The 18036-nt window shown below is 43.9% G+C and overlaps 1 long non-coding RNA gene across 1 annotated transcript; it reads left to right on the top strand.

Moving 5' to 3' along the window:
• The first annotated feature begins 11198 nt into the window (after positions 1–11198).
• LOC123368743 lies at positions 11199–13597 on the top strand. Its single transcript, XR_006578878.1, has 3 exons — positions 11199–11332; positions 11758–11841; positions 13427–13597. It is a non-coding gene; the product is annotated as an uncharacterized LOC123368743 (long non-coding RNA).
• Positions 13598–18036: the final 4439 nt, after the last annotated feature.

The following is an 18036-nucleotide window of genomic DNA, read 5'->3' as shown; positions in this document are numbered from 1 at the left end:
TTTGGTCCAACAGAAAAAAGTTTTGGGACCCCCATCACATCTAGCCATAAAGAAAAAGAAAGTGGTTGCAACCCCAACTTGATCTATTTGCAACCATCATGTAGAGAACCAATGCTTTAGTACAAAGACAACCATAAACAAATATTTGATTTTCTAATACTAGAGAAACAGATAAAGAGCATAGCCTCATTCTGGAATCTTGCTTAATGGTCAGAGCACTGAACTGGGAGTCAGAACTCCTAGATTCTCTTTGCCTCTCTGCCACTGCTCAGGGACAGGTGGCTTAACTTTTTGTCTCAGTTTATCCATTTATAAAGTGGGTGTTATGACCACCTCACATGGTTATTCTTAGTCTCAATTAGATGATATTTATAAAATGCTTTACGAATGTTAACCAAGGCTCCCAACATCTCTACAAAACAAGGAAGTATTATCTCCTTTTCTCCAACTAGAAACTGAAGCAGAAGAGGAAAGTAAATTCCAAGGTCACTTGGCAAGTCAGTGGCAGAGTTGAGATAGAATACCTGATTCATAGGCCTCCCTTTCCTTACTTACCACCTTCTAGTAGTACTGGTCATTATGGATGTGTTCATTACTAACCAATAGGAAATTTCCTCATTTCAAAATATGGAGGAGACTCTGAGGGCACTGTGCCACTGGCAAAAAAAGATAATATCTTTTAGGAAGCAAGCCATCTTGGGAATGCTGGGATCTGCAGTCCCAAACTACTCCTTTCTTGCTGGAAACCCTAATCCTCCTACAGTCTTCACCTTCCCCCTGCTTCCAGTGACCTGACTCCTCCCTCAGGCCAGGAACCAGCAGCAGGAAAGTGACATCATATCAGGAGGTCAAGCCAGGAGAAAGAAGGAACCTGCATGACTGGTTCTGTGCTGAGCTAATGACTGTGAAAACAACAGTGGTGAGTGTGAGGCCACCAGCCTGCTGAACGAGTGGCAGGGCGGCTCTAGGGATTTCCACCGAATTGGGAGGTCCACCGAAGCTGCAGGACCAGCGGACCCTCTGCAGGCAAGCCACCGAAGGTAGGCTGCCTGCTGCCCTCGCGGCGCCAGCACAGCGCCCCCCGCGGCTTGCCACCCCAAGCACGCCTTGGTATGCTGGGGCCTGGAGCTGCCCCTGGCAAGTGGGGTGGATGGATGTTGAAGAGCTCAGCTGAGGGACTAGAGAGGCAGTAAGGAAATTTGTGCCACAAGGAGATACAGTCTCACTCACATAGAGGATAACAATACACACAGGGATTTGGGGCTGGAACTATGATCCTTCCACTCCAAACATGCTGGCCACTGCTTCTAGAGCTACAGGAAATCTCCTTTAGCTGAACCTAATGGAAGGTCCTTTCACAGAGCTGATTGAAAAAATTTCATCTACAGATTTTTGCATCAAACATTGGGGGTTTGGCAGCAATGAAATTCTTGAATTAAAATTTACAAACTTTCAAAAAAATATTCTATTAAAAAAGATAGTAGGATTTTTCTCCATCTCCGACTTTTTCTTTTGCACACTGGAAAGGGGCGGGAGAAAGGTGAAAATGAGAAAAAGCAAGAAAAAGCTGAAAATTCTAAACATTTATACTTGAATAACCAGGAGCCACCTAAGTTGCTAGGAGAGGAGTGTTAGCAGTCAGAAGTGCTCTTCGCTGAAAATTCTAAACAACATTTATATTTGAATAATGTAAAAAACCAACATACATTTTGAACAAAATACAAGCGTTGATTTAGATATATATTCAAACACTCCCTCCCCACACACATACAAACATTTTTTGACAGTTTAGTCCTTTAATGTTCTCTGTAGGTCCAGCCTGTCGGTGGCAAAATCCCACAGCCAAAGCCAGTACATTATGTGGTATTCAGTGATCACTGGGCACTTAAAGTGCTTGTAAGAGATGTGCTTTATTCTGTGTCCGAATCCAACTGGCTGTGCATAAGAAGCGTTTCATAGTACTCTACCCAGGCTGTCTGGGGAAACTCAACTCATAAAAGCACAGTCCTCAATAACGCACATTACAAGTGCTCTGAGATCTATGGTGATAGTTTCCTGTAACTTCTAGATTGATAGATAGACTGACATTTTCTTCAGAGGGAGACAAGATTGCAGTGTGGATGGAGAAAGAAAAAGGAGGAAGTACTAAATGGGGTTGGGAGGATACCGATGGTTAATTAGAATGTTTAATATGGTGTTCACACCTTAATTCCTAGAGCTGTTCAATACCGTTATACCCTTTACATATGGGACAGTCTCTGAATAGAAATAGAAGCTAATGCTAAAGCAGCAGCTGTAATAGTTCAATTGACAGAGTGAGCCTAATTATTCATGATGAGGTCTGACATATTCCATTTACTAAAGGGCAGTGGTACATACACACAAACCATTATGATACAACCTGGGAAGCCAATTAGAAACACTACAGGTGTATTACTGAGAAAGATAAAGCCCTCTAGTCACTGACTGTGTGTATGAATGTGAGAAAGTCTATTTGAATCTGGGTTTTTCTGATTCCCACTCATGCTTGATACAGGCATTTAAATATTTGCCCAGCAGTTTAGAGAGCACAAGACCCTTTCTTTATCAATTCACTGTATTCTGCCATCACTTCTCTCAGTAGGAATTGTGTCAAGGGGCTTAGTCTGTTAGGGTTGGTCAAACATTCCCACAAAAGAAAATCTCCCCTTGCCTGAACTTCATGGAATGAATGGATTTGAAATATATTTAGCAATCAGACATGCTCTTTGCTTTTTGTCTTTGCAAAGTCCTTTGAGCTCCATCGCTAGCCACAGTCACAGGACTCATCTATCATTTTCCAAAAGGAAACTGGCAGCGGAGGGCTCAGCATTCACACTGCTCAGCTTACCTCTCGGGCTTTGCTTTTTGTTTTCCTTTCTGACATACCAGGGCACAGCTGAGCAGCAGTACCACAGGTTGAGGACAGGACTGTTGTCGAAGCCTGCACTCTGCCTGCTACTAGAATGCAGAAATGAGGCTTGTAGATAGGAGCAGGGCTCTCTTCCAAACACTGCAGGACCTATGCCACTCGCCAGAAGACAGCACAGCTATGTCAGAATGGCCCCAAATTCCATAGCCCAGCATGCACTTCTTTTCTACATCTTTTTCATCGCTGCTGATTGCCAAACAGGTAGGAGTTAAAACTTTAGCATTAGATACACGTTAGTGAATGCCCTACTGCTTTAGTACCTGGGTCACTGCACCACTCACAAAGGGGAGAAAAAGAAAAACAAAGTAAAAGTTCACCTTTGTCCCAACTCTCAGCTCTTGGTTTAAAGGAATAATTCTCCCAAAAGAAGGAGCTATTTGAGACAGCTGCTGTGGTCCCCTAGCTTGCTTCCATGTATATTTCAGACAGGGGCTGGAGAGCAACAGGGCTCAATTAAAAGGTCTGAAGGCCTTGGGAAGCAATATAATCTAGTAGCTGGGGCAGTTGTATGGGAATTAGGAGATCTGGGTTCTAGTCCTGTCTATTATGCCACTGATATGCTATGTGGCCTTGCTGTACCTTTGTCTCTCTTGTCTATTTAGACTGTAAGCTCTTCCGGGCACATGCTGTGTCTGGCCATGTATTTGAACCCTGATCTCAGATGGGGCCTTTAGGATCATATCAAAATCAGTCCTGTGCATGGGTGAGAGCTGGAAATTATTCAATATATCTAGCATCTCTAGACCAGCTAAAGTTAATTCTCCTGGCACCGCGGTTTGTGTCTGCATTCACTGCAACAACGTACAATAATTCTGTTGGTGGCTCAGGCTGTCCCTCCTTGCTGGCTGTGTATGTGCAGTCATGCCTCAGGAACTGCTGTGAAAATTCTGCCTAGTGGCTCTCAAATCAACACCGCTCCAGATACCATATGTGTTCTCCTTTTTAAGGCATTCTGAGATTCTATTTAACAGCAATGTTATTTTTATTTAAAGATTGCATAACTCTGACACAATGGCAACCAGAACCTGGCGTGGTTTGTAGTCCACATCCCCCCTCTCAAAATGGATGCTTACCTTTGGTCTCTGCAGCCACACCAACATCTTTATGCAACAGTGACAGGTAACCTGCACGGGTGGTGCTGAGCATTGACTACAATAGTACAAAGTTGGGGTTGCTCCATACACCTCTCAGGATCAGACCTTCAGTCCTAAAAACTCATTTGGATTCAGCAGCCTCGATCCTTCAAACAGAAGCAGACTAAAATAATACCCATCTTTGTCACTGTACTTTTGACCTTTGTACCCCTTTAAAAACATAATTCTTAAAAATGAAAGTAACAGCGAGATTAAGCTACCAAGCAAAGATTCCTAATCCCTCGAAGGTCTTTTTTGTATTATGGTTGAATGAAGGGCTCTACCACTCCCACCTGGAAACTTGTAAGTCATAAGCACTTATACTGGGCAGTGCTGGTATTTGGTTGGGAGACCTCTAAGGAATATTTATTTGCTACAGGAAGTGGCATTGGTAGCTCTGCAGGTGGTGCTCTTCTCTGAGTCAACAGACGAACAAATTTCCCAGGGTGTTGGAGGGCAACGTTCTGTTGGAAGGGCTGGGCTTTGGATGAGATGTAAAACTGACACAGTATTTCCAACTCCACATGTTCAAAAATCGTCAAACCTGCAAAATTAGGGCATCAACTTAAAAAAATCATGAGATTTTACAACAATGGCGGATGGGAGGGGGGGGGGTCTATTTTCTTATGGTTTCTGAGCCTTTAGGATGCGCTCCCATCACACATTCAAGCTTCTCTCTGCAACCCTGAGGGCTAGAAACATACCTTTTATAAATGAAAACTGAGATTCTCTTGCAATACCCTGATTCCAACAGGTGGAGCTTTAAGAAAAACACCAGATATTGAAAGATAAAATTATGAGAGTTGGAAACACTGGTGAGGTCTATACTACTTTACTCATTTAAAGCTCTCATCATGCCTTCTGCATTATCAAGGAGTGTCGCTATTGAGCCAGTGATTGTGTAGTGGCCAAAAGCTTCAGTTGCCCAATGAGATCACCAATGATGGACTGAATATCCAGCCTGGCTGTCTTAAGTACCTAGCTAGAGGTCAATCTGGGTGGAACTCAGTGTGCAAGAAGGCTGTGTCCCTTTGGGATTTGCCTCAGTGATGATGGTGCCAGTATGGGGGTATTAGCTGCATAGGTGCTGGAACTAGGGGTGCTGGGAGTGCTGCCACACCCCCTGGCTTGAAATAGTAATAACAACCCAAATACCTGGTTTCCACCTTCAGCACCCCCACTGTAAAAATTGTTCCAGCAGCACTGATTAGCTCCTGTGGCTACGGCCAATTACTCTGGTGATTAATTCACATTCCCCTTAAAAAGAATAACTATTGTATACATCCTCTACTGGTCAAAGAAATTACCAATCACAGTAACAGTCCTTACATTTTGCAGCAAAAATAGGAAATTTTGTTAAAATATTGTGTATATGTTTGTAATTTTGTTGTACATATTTTTCATCATTTTCTAAAAATGCCACAGTCCTATTAATAGTTTGGGCCATTTTTATAATAATTTGGGGAGGAACGGATGCAAAATAATGCATTTTGCATCTAAAGACAAACCCCACAAATGTAAACTGTCAAAATGTAAGTTGATTTGCAAGTTTGGCAGCTTTGCCAGCATTCCAGTTACACTTTACCAGAGTCTATTTGACGTCCCTGTGCTCCTCAGATCCTCTCTGTCACTACTGTGTCTTAAATCAATGCACAATACTCTTTTTTTTACAGTAACCTATGAAAAAGTTAAATTGTCAGGATACAAATATTGAAACCATTATCTTTATTTGTGATTAGTCCACTTTACATTATTAACAGAGAAAGAATTTTTAAAACGTAATTAATTTTTCATGAGAGTTGCACCCAAAAGCAGATTAGTAGATCAAAAAAACTTTCCTCTGAACTTTGAGGAAGTTCAGATCCAGATTGAAGCTTTGCATTTTGCTTTGCTCTAAACTTGGCTAAAGTTTGGATTTCTGATCCACATCTGCACCCAACCTCCATGGCTGAAGTCCATCTCTACCTTTCAGTACAGATACAGTTCGTTGCCTTTTTTTCATTTTGACCGGTTCAGTGAAACAAGATTAGTCATTTTCATTTAATTCTCTTTGTTCATGCTCCAGCCCAATGCTGTTGTATTTGGGTTCATGCCACTTCAGGGAAAAGTTTCCCTGTAAACATTGTCTTTTCTTATTTGTAAATGAAAACATTTCTCTTCATCTTATGTTTTGCAAGCCCATTGCCTCATTCTCCTCTCCCTTCCACTTGTTAAAAAAACAAAACCCCTCTTGGACCTAATCTGAGTTGACAGTTTCTCTTTAAAAGTCACCTCATTATATTAATGAGTCTGATCTGACCAACTAAACATCTTATGGTTGCCTCACAGTTTAACATCCTCTTGGTAAACTTTATGCTGCAGTAAAGAAATCCTTTGCTGTACCTGTATATTTTTGGTTTCTCTATGCAGTACAGTAGCTGTCAGTGGATAGCATCACTTCTAAATGTCATCTTGAGTATAATCTGTCTGACCCATTCCAAATCTTATAGGTCACAGAACACTTTATCCAGAGGTGCCATTTCGTTTTTAAGTATTGTGGTCTGTACCTTGCTTCTCCGCAGGAGGAGACCTCCCTGTTCATCACATACAGTGAGGAAAGCATCAAGGAATTCAAGCAAATGGTAATATACTTCTCAAGGGAAACAATTTTCTTTTTCTGAAATCAATCATAGTAACATTCACATGAACAGAAGAAATAGCATGAAGCTCCTCTACCTCCTCAGTTTATTCAGCTCATGCATCCTGTGCAAACACCTAGAGGCCACAGAGCTATTTTCCAAGTGTTGCAGCTACAGACAGACAGGTGCTTAGCCTGCAACAGTTAATTTTCTGAAATATGCAACATCTAACCAGATAGACAGGACACACTCATAGCTCTTGGCAGTTGTAATCTGTGTATAGGGAAGGAAGAAGCAGTTCCACAAAATATCTCCACTTACTCTCCCCCTCCAAGAAACCTTTGCTCATTTTTAGAACCAAATGGAAGTGGAACAGGTTTACGATTCTGACATACTAATAATGTTTTTGGTTGTTGGGTTTTTTCCCCATTTTTCACTCCCTTTTTCTTGCTCTGGTTAAGATCTACAGAGAAAGAAGTGCCCAGATGCCAAAGAAAGAGTATCCTCTAGGATGACAGAATAGAAGTCTCCCAACAAAGCCTGTTTTCCCATGACATCCAGCCCAATTCCACAGATACAAGAGAGGCTCAAATAAACCTACGGATGCCCCCATCCCATGGTCAAATCCCCTTCCTTTTCCTTACACTTACAAGCTTCCCACCCTGTCCCCAGCCACAGAGACCTCTCTCCATAGCAGTTATTATTGTCTTGATTTGCATTTGCTAAAATATCTACTGAACAGTGATGCCACTATTTCACACCCAATGATTCTGGGGGAAAAATGGAATTTTCACATCCCTATTCATCACCTTAAGAACCATTGCATTTTAAGCTATGTGACCACCAAAGGCACCATCTTGAAAAAAAACATTTTCCAATGTATGACTGCTAAAGAGCCACATGCTCCACTCCACTTCACAGAACTGAGGGGAGCAACATCTGGGGGAGCAGCATCCAAACATAGGGCTGGGGAGCTGGGTCCCCACAGCACATGCCCTTAGATTCAGAGGCTCCCTGAAAGAATCCCAGACAAAGCTTTGGATTCCAGAGGAGATTGGGCTGGAGGAAGGGCCACTCTCCCCAGGACCATCCCTCTAGAAATTGCCAGGGCTCCGCAAGTAAGATAATGCTGACTCATCCAGCAGTGCCTAGCCCCGTCTGCACATCCTGCCATAGAAATCCCCCCTGCAAGAGGTTTTTGGGCAATTTCAAGAATGCAGAACATGGTAACCTGGCTCTTGGAGGAATTAATGATAAAAGAAGAGGCACAGAACCTTCTCTATAGGAATGATCTTGACCTCAACCAAGAGTCCTAAGTTCTGTGATGATCTTAGGACATCCAGGGGTTTAGGGTACAGGTCCCCGTTTCCCACGCTATGCTTAGTACACTTCACCAATTCCCCCCACCATCCACACATACGCGCACACACACAATTAGGTAGAGAATCATGGAGTTCTGTCCCCAGACAGGTTTTTCCCATATAGGAGATAATCTGGCCATTAAAACACTAAGGAAACATTCTGTCTCAGAACAATCATCCTTCCTTCCCAGCTTCTAATGGAACAAATGAATAGCTGCCGGATGGATTGAGAGGATCGCTGCAGAGGTTACAGAAGTGATGATGGCTCTCTGTTCCAAAGCATTCAATGTAATCATGACCTCTAAGTGCCCCTTCCAAAAAGGAGTCCAGGTCCTGCCAATGAAGAGCTACACTCACCAAATTTATCATAACAGCTCCCTTGTAGTAACAGCCATAGACAAGGCTGCAAAATAATTAAAATATAACCTTCTCTTTTTACATACCCCATCCTTCCAAATAACTCACATTTAAAGCTGAAGGGAGTTCCTACAGAGTGGTTCCATTGAACAACACTGAGTTCCTGCATTTAAAGAGGCCATCCTCCCCTCCTGCAGGGCAGGTGGGATTTTAAGGGCTTTTGTCTCTTCCCATATTATACCTGGTGTATGATAAACCTGATACTTTATATCAGGGATCAGCAACCTTTGGCACGCGGCCCGTCAGGGTAAGCCCCCTGGCGGGCCGGCCTGGTTTGTTTACCTGCCGCATCTGCAGGTTCAGCTGATTGCAGCTCCCATTGGCCGCAGTTCGCCATTCCAGGCCAATGGGGGCTGCGGGAAGAGGCGGCCAGAACATCCCTCGGCCCGCGCCACTTCTTGCAGCCTCCATTGGCCTGGAGTGGTGAACCATGGCCAGCGGAAGCTGTGATCAGCCGAACCTGCAGACGCGGCAGGTAAACAAACCGGTCCGGCCCACCAGGGTGCTTACCCTGGAGGGCCGCGGGCCAAAGGTTGCCGATCCCTGCTCTAAGGGATTGTGTGTGGACAGGTAGGGAGGGCTCCAGGAGTTGTAGAATTTGTCCTAGCCCTCTCACTGATTTGCTGAATGACCTGAGATAAGTCACTTACCCTTTCAGTCCCTTGGTTTCACACCTGTACAATGGGGATAATCGTACTTCCCTGCCTCAAAGTGTGTTGTGGGGGCTTAATTTGTTAATGTTTGTTCAGTGCTTTGTAGATGTTTTGTGCTTGGGTTGTTAGAATGGAGTAGCTGACATAAAACTATGAGCATGTCAAGATGAAAAATGGGCCCCATTCACAAAGGTTGGAGCCTGATCTGGACTTCCAAATGTTAAGGATGTTAGGATCCATCCCAAGTCTACCCAAGAGCACCCAGACTTACTGGGGTATATTTGATATTTACTGTTGCCTCTACAGGAAAAACTACTGAAATAAGCTTGACTCCAGACCTGGAAAGCTTGAAATTCATAGTTAAAAAATGAGGAAAATATTTCTGAAATGTGTTGAGCAGGTAACACCAACAAAATCCTGCAGACACAGCTATCAGATCAGTGATAGCGACAGGCTGAAGGTACTGAGTTAAAAAGAAAGCGAGAGAGAGAAGAGGGGAAGGCTCTTTCAATAAAAAGCATGCACATCCTTATCGGAGCTGACATTGACCATTAAAAACTGAAAGCAGTAGTTCTATGTATTGATGAAACCTCTGGGATTTGGCTTTACAGCTAGAAGACATTTGCAGTGGGGTGCCATTTTTTCCTATTTGAGGCAGTGAAATCCAATCCAATGTAAGTTTTTATTTGCTTAAAATGATAGGTGAACCTCCTAACTGAAAAAGCCAGCTTATGTAATGAGTTGGTACCCAGGCAGATTGGTATCTCCACGGTCTTAATCAACAGTGGGTCACTGATAACAGGATGCTACACTGCAAGACTCCACTTGCGTACATTCCTAAACAGAAATAAATAAAGTGTGAATATTTTCCCTGCTGCTTACTGGAGCCAGTTTGCTAGGTAGCTTGTTGACTGTCCAGTCATTAAAGGAAACACAGAGTTCGGAAGGAGAATTTAGGGTATATGCACACTGCAAGGGAACCTGTGATTGTATCATGGCTAGACATATCCATACTAGCTTTAATCTAGCTCATGCAGGTAACAATAGTAATGTAGACATGGCCGTATGGGCTTCAACACAGGCCTGCTGCCTGAGTACGATATTTGGTTAGCTACCTGAGTACCAGCCAGCTAAGGAGCTTAAGTACATACTTGGGTTGCTAGCCCATGCTGAAGCCTGTGCTGCCCAGTTACACTATTATTTTTAGCCACGCCAGCTAGGTTAAAGCTAGGACAGGCATGCCTACACATGCTATAATCACACCCTCACTTGCAGCATATATGTACCCTAACAGACAGAAGCAAAGGAGGTATCTACATAATTTTGCCAGTGGTGGTGACTGTTTGTTTCAATTTTGAACCATTTCCTTTTGCACTGATTAAAATCAATATCCCCTGATATCTCAGGAGTTTACTTTCGAGCATTTATGATTTAAACATACTAAAAAGAATATTAAATTAGGTGATATTAGAAGCCACTAAATAAGTTTTAACTGGATACAGTATTCTTCCTCTTTCTGCCTATTAAATGCTGTTCATTGCTGTTATGCTTTGCTTGAAAGTAGGGCTGTCAATTTTTTTAATCGTGCAATTAATCACAATTCATTTTTTTTATTGTTTGACAGCACTATTTGAAAGCAGTTCGATTCCACCCATTTCAGTGATGGGCAATCCTTGGGTATTTAGTTTGTGAAGCATGTTGAACCCTTTAGGATCTTTGAAGAAAAGATACTAGATCTTACTGTATGCTGTCTGATTCTATACTTACTAGGGGCCTAATTGTGAGCCATTAACTCCCACTGAGGTACAGTTACTTGCATTAGTAGACCTATTGATTTCAAAGTGATTACTTGTTTGAGTAACTGCCCCCGTATGATGGGGTGGCCCAGGCCCTGACACACCCTGCTGGCGGCCTTGTGGCCCTGCCATACCCCAACCCAGAAAAGTACAATAGAGAGTTCTTCCAAGCTGCCTAGAGCAGCTGTGTGGGAAGCAACCAATCAGGACTTAGCAGCTAGTATGAGAAGAGCTGCAGGGCCAGTGTGAGGTCAGTTCCTCACTAGAGCTGAAGGAGTGTGGATGGTGTGTGGCTGGCTGAGGGAGCTGCAGGACCTTGGATGAGGTAATCCTGCCAGAAGTTGGGGAGAGTGAGAAGGAGCCCTGAGCTTGTTGCGGGGACTCCATCAGGACAAGACCCTGAGGTAAGGGTGAAGATGACACAGGGCTGCGGGGAAGTGGCCCAGAGAATTAGAGCAGTGATATGACTTAGATAAAGGGACACAGAGGACAGGGTCCCTGGGCTGGGACCTGGAGTAGTGGGCAGGCCTCTGCCCCCCGCCCCTCCCCCCAGGTCCCCATTACCCACAGCAGGGAAGTAGCCTGGACATTGAGGCACCCCCAGTGGGGGGAACTGAAATGCAGTGGCCCAGTTAGAGAGTTGTGGCCAGAAAGGCCCTAAGAGGGCCAAGACATTGCCCCCATGGAAAGAGCCCTGGGGCACTGCTCTATTCTGGAGCAGGGACAAACAGAGAGACATCACAGAGGGCACTCAGAGAGGCCTCTGTTGGGCTTGTACCCTGAAAGGGGTTTCCTTGTCTTTTATCTCAAACTGTGTATGACTTGGCAGGAGGGCTGAGTCAACGAAGACCCATTGCAAATAGGTAGAGAAAGAATGCAGGCACATGCACTGGCCAGGTGACACTTGTGAGAGGTGAGTGCATCCCTGTTACTCCCAATAGGAGTGTAAGGGGTTCAATAGTCTATCCCTAAAGGATAAGTGGTTTATGGTGGACTTCTTTAAACCAGAACAGTTTATTTAATCAAATTAGCCTTACGTGTACAACAGCTGTGCTGGTCAAACAATGACTTATTTGCTTCCCTACAAGAGCAACCAAAAATTATATCAGGGGAACTTGGTGACCCTACACATGAGGTCCTTGTATGCAGCCTCTTCGGTGAAGTGAATTTCACTCTAAAGGCATCAGGATAAAAGATCCAAAACAAGATGTAACAAACAGATTGGGATGAAGCCATTATGGCTTGGGGTTTAAAAGGCCATCTCCCTATGTTTATATCAACACATAAAATGCATAATACATGGCCAGACAGTCTTGAAGGGGCATATTTTAAACAGCAGATAATGGGAAAAGGAACCATTTCAATTTGCCACTTTGACTATGTGAAATAATTAGGGTTCATATAAAACAATTGCTCAGAATCTTCACCCAAATGTTGAACAAAACATGTTTGGGATTGATATCTGGATTCCAGCTGAACCAGAAGAGCCTAAATCAAACAAGAAAGGAAGCGCTTTGTCATGCTTTGGGATAGACTAGAAGTAGGAAGTACTGCAAGTCACAGGAGAAAATAACATGAACTCAAGATATTTGAATATTTTAGAGAACATTTGAGAAAAGTCCATCATCCACTTTGGGAGCTAATCTATTCTCACCTTGGACACACAACTCCTTAGAGGTTCTCCCAACACTAGAAATCTTTAGTCTAGAGCTTCAAAAAAAAATTACCAATATAAGGCCTGGTCTACACTGTGGGGCGATTGATCTGAAGTTGACATACTTGGATCTACTTACCATGGTGTCTTCACTGCAGTAGGTCGGCTGCTGATGCTCCCCCATCGACTCTGCTTGCGCTCCTCGCTCCGGTGGAGTACGGTCAATTTATTGCATCTTCACTAGACACGATAAATCGACCCCTGCTGGGTTGATCGCTCCGGAGATAAGTGTAGACATGCCCTAAGATGCTCACAAGTATCACCATGAACTAGCTCCACTGAGATGAAACAGAATGACGTATTGGACTACATTATTCCTCTTCCAGATCCCTGGTTCTCAGAAACCAGCTTTATGTTGGACAGCTTGCATACCAGGACCACCACCATGGCCCCTCTGTGACCCCAACATGCTCCTATCCTGGCATAAAGGATGGACACATAAGATCTGACTGGAGTGAAGATGCACCAGCAGGGAATTCACCTCCAAAAGGAGAACTGGCTGCTGGACTTTTATAGCCTCCTTGCACCTCCAGAGTGGCGCAAAGGAGTGATAACCTAGCTTGTGAATCTGGCCAATGGCATACAAAATGGTAATAGCCTGCAACATGGCTGGCTATTGACCCTTCTCAGATTATGCAACTTCACTAATGTTCTGAGCACTGGAACAAGGGATGGCTGGGTAGGTATGCAGATAGCAATTTCCAGCTCCGGTTCTCAATTTGCTTCACAAACCATAGTTTTAGTCTCACAACAAACTAGGGAAATATTATTCTCTTTTTTACAGATTGGGGAAGCAGAATCACAGAGCTTGGGTGAACTGTTCAAGTTTGTGGCAGAGGTGGGAAGAGGACATGGGACTCCCAACCTACGGTCCATGTACACATACATGTAAATCCTCAGAAACATTAGTTTGACTGGCAGCCGGGATAATTCCCTGTAAGAGTTAAGTTTAAGAAGGAGCAACATTCTCACCCCACAGAATGAAAAAAAAAATTCACAAATCATATATGTGCCAGAGCTGAGGTTACTGCTGCAAGCATCTGCTCTCAGATTCATACATTGGCCAGGAACATTTTGATCTACTCCTGTGCTATTAGGAAAGAGCTGGGCTACAACAGCTGAGTTACTCCTGAGCGTGAAATGCTGGTACACTGCAATATTAGCCAAAAGAAATAATATTCTGCTGTGAAACTATTAACCCAGTGCTCAAAGGCTTAGTTAGCCCCAGACTGTCCATATGATAAGCAGAGTTCAGCTACAACTGGAAATGGAGGGAGGCTTCAGGGGAAAGCACAAAAAACTGCTGTCAGAATTCATGGCTGAGTAGCACAATCTACATATACCAGGGGCTCTTACATAGCTGATTTTTTTCTCTCTCTCTCTCTCTCTCTCGATTTTGGAACTTTATAAATGGTAACATGGATGCATAACTGGAGGAAAAAGCAAGAACATCTAGATCGGGGTGGGCAAACTTTTTTGCCCGAGGGCTACATCTGGATGGGGAAATTGCATGCAGGGCCATGAATGTAGGGCTGGGGCAGAGACTGGGGTGCAGGAGGGAGTGTGGGGTATGAGAGGGGGTGCACTGTGCAGGAAGGGGCTCGGGGCAAGGGGTTGGGGCACAGGAGGGGTGTGGGGTATATGAGGGGGTTCAGGGCAGAGGGTTGGGGTGCAGAGTGTGGGAGGGAGCTCAGGGCAGGGGGTTGGGGGCTCAGGGGGTTAGGGTGCAGCAGGGGCTCATGGCAGGAGGTTGAGGGGTGAGGGATGGTGGTGGGGTCTAAAGTCAGGGGGTTGGGGTGCAAGAGGAGTTTGGGGTGCGGGCTCTGGCCAGCGCTGCTTACCCTGAGCGGCTCCGGGGTGGCAGCAGTGCGCAGAGGAGCTAAGGCAGGCTCCCTGCCTGTCTGCCTGGCCCCGTGCCGCTCCCAGAAGCAGATGGCACCATGTCCTGCAGCCCCTGGGGGAGGGGGGCAGAGGGCTCCACGTGCTGCCCTTGCCTGCGGGTACCTCCCCCAAAGCTCCCATTGGCTGCAGTTCCCTGTTCCCAGCCAATGGGGGCTGTGGGGGGGCGGTGCCTGCAGGCAAGGGCAGCACATGGAACCCTCTGTCCCCCTCCCCCACCATCCCCCAGGGGCCACAGGGACGTGGTGCCGGCTGCTTCTGGGAGCAGCATGGGGCTAGGGCAGGCTGGGAGCCTGCCTTAGCCCCGCGGCGCCACAGGGGTGGAAATCCCACGGGCTGGATCCAGCCCGCAGGCTGTAGTTTGCCCACCCCCGATCTAGGTACTGCTGTGGCCATTAGAAAAGCAGCAGAAGCCGGGACAGATTGAAAGTGCTCTTCCTGGGGTAGAGGCAAGAGCAGCAAAACTCCATTGTGCAGCAGCAGGAGTTCAAATCCTGGTTCAAATCTACTAGGGCAGCAATGGCAGTGAAGAGGACCGAAGCTGTAGTTCAGATTCTACTGCATCTTCTCCAGTCTCCTGCCTTTAGGTATAAATCATCTCTTTCCATCCAGTCTCCCTCTTAATAACTATTGTCTAGGGCTTTCTGGGGCAGGAATCACTGCAGAGCCTGACAGCTTAACTGAAAGATATAGGCATGCTCCCTCACTCGTTTTACCAGATATGCAGAGACATGTCTCTGTGTACCTGAACTCAGAACTGCGTGCAACAGAAGGTCAGGTTAACCTACACACACATCCTATCAGTTACTTGCTATTAAATCTAGTGTAGGAAAAACACCAATATTCTTTCTTTGGCACCATTGCCTGTCCCATTAGTCACTTGCTAAAATTAGTTAATTTTCAGTTGCTCAGCAACTGTCCATTAAGTTCCTCAGTATCTCTCATTCATTTTCAGTCTAACGTATGTGTATAGTTCTCTAGTCATGTTCTTATAGGGAACTTGGCAACAGCACCCACATATGACTTATTGGTAAGGTAGGGAGACCGTACAGAGGCAATGCATCCACAGCCTTTCGCAAGTGCTATCTTATTTTTCTGTGAGTGTTGCCATTAAGACATATGGAAGTGATAGTGAATTTTATTACAGGAGAATCTTTCTTTCATAACTTCTGCGTCACTTCCATTAAAAAATGAACTGAGGAATAAGCTCTTAAGAGTCCATGAATTTATCTTTCTGGAATGAAATCAATATGTTTTTAAAAAGACACTCTGCCCTGTGTTCTTTCACTGAGCATTTGTATCCTGCTGGACAAATATTGCAAGGAAATGTGAAGGAGTCAGCAATCTCTGCTGCCATCTTCTGATGTTCTTTTGAATGTAACCAAGGCAAAGTGGAGTGGAATCAAATCCAAGTCCCTTCCTTTCGCAAAATGAGATTCAGTGAATGAATAGTTTGAGACAAAAGTCATAGGCCTGTCATACAATCCTAGACATTAGAAATGGAAATGGCCTTTTAGCAATCCTAGTCCCAATAATTTGCTAATGCAGGATTGTTCCCTAGGGTATATTTAGGCTTGGAAGGATTCGATTATTTTTTTATTGGTAAATGTTAGTAAACATTAAATTCACCGTAATCACACAAACTGAGACACAAATTTTCATCAATCAATTTACAGATAGGCAAACAAAAATGCTGCTTCAGAACATATTAGAATTTAATTTAAGGCTGTTTACTTGATATATGCTGACATGTGCTGCTGACAATTTGTGTTTTAATGGGTATAAAGCATTAACATTTTTGAATCTCAACATCTACAATCATTAAATACTGCCCCCGATAACTTTCCATAGCTGTGAAAATTTAAATAGATAAAAATAAAAAATGCTTAAAAATAAACATTGCTATCAGTTGAAAATACAAAAAATAAAAATCAAATCCTGCCAACCTTAAGTATATTCTTTAGTCCTTTGTCTAGTCCAGATCTCAAGCAAGGCATCTTCCACATTTCCATGGTGGACTCTACTCTGCAATCTAACAGACTTCACAGTTAGGACATCTTTCCCTAACATTTAGGGCCAGATTCTACTACCTTGGTTCTATGATTAGCCCCTTTGACTCTAAAAGGACTATTCTGGGATAAAAGAAATCAGTGTGAATAAGGGCATCAGACTCAGGCCTTCCATCAAGAGATGGATATAGATGGACAAGGAAACAATATTGGTCGCAATACACCAACAGTCTAACCACTGTCAAATTTTTGTATGCTTCTTAGACTCCAAGAACAAAAGGGATCATTGTGAAAATCTAGAAATTATATCATCATCATCCCAGCAAACAATGGAGGGTTTTGAAGGAGGATGCCGAGTTAGTTTTGGGGATACTTCATTGGGAGCAGGTTTTGGCCTATCATCTCTGTAGTTCCCAGGAGGATGCTTCTGCAAATTCAGCACAGAACTGCATTGGCTTTTTGTTGGGGGGAGGGTGAATTTAGTCCACACCCCTTCTTCCCAAACCTTTCACATTAACAACCACTGCTGAAGTTATGATCCATTACACTATAACTCAAGAATCTTTTTGCCCCTTTTCTCAGTGTCCTTTTCTCCAACATGGCCACATGGTATTTGAAGCAGAATTGCTCCTAATTAAACTTTGTCAGGTGGCTCCCTTGTTCTTTCTATTTTTCACTCATTTTCTCTAGCCTTGCTAGAGCAGCTGGATTTAAGAATTCACATTTGGGCAACCTCTATCATATGCTATAAATCCTCTGTGAACATGTCCTTAGAAATGCAAAAGGGTCCTTTTGAGATTCTATAGTGTTAGTCATCAGGCATGAAGTATCCTCAGAGGAACTGCGTGAAGAAACTCTGAAGTATGAGAAGTCAAATATGACTTAAGATTAATGGTGTTTATAAGCCAGGAATCTGTTCTGCTCTCATACCTCCATGTTTGAGATTCTTAGTTTTAAAGATTTTTATCCCCCCTACACTCCTGGTTCATTTAGTACTCACTTCCTCTCTGTCCTTCCATCCAACCTCACCACTATAGCAGCAAGAGCGTTCGCTCCGGACATATGGAACTGCCTACCTTTGCCTCACTGACTTTTTTTTTTTAAATCTGAAAATATATATTTTTGCCCTTGCCTAATTTCTCTCCATTTTGTCTCCCCAGATATTTTAACTCTGTGAGCCCAATTTGTATGAACGACATCAAGCAATAGTTAGATATTGTTATAGGCTTCCCTTTTTCCCACTGGCAAGGTTGCAAGTGAGTATGGTTTGAAAAAAAGGCTGCAGGCATGGGAAATGGCACAAAATATTCTTTTTGGTGTGGGGCCCTGTGCCACCAGCTCTGGAGAAGGCAGGTACTGCTGTGGGCAGTCTTTAGCTGTGTTAAGTTTTGCTGGACTTTTTTTAGACCATGTAGTTTTGCCTCCTTGCTTCGGACACCCCTGATGCTATGGTACCCATTAGAAGAAAAATAAATTATTAGGCCGG

Source organism: Mauremys mutica, chromosome 4 (genome assembly GCF_020497125.1).
Source record: "Mauremys mutica isolate MM-2020 ecotype Southern chromosome 4, ASM2049712v1, whole genome shotgun sequence".
NCBI lineage: Eukaryota > Metazoa > Chordata > Testudines > Geoemydidae > Mauremys > Mauremys mutica.
The sequence above is the reverse complement of the archived record's forward strand: the minus strand, read 5'-3'. Positions and strand labels throughout refer to the sequence as shown.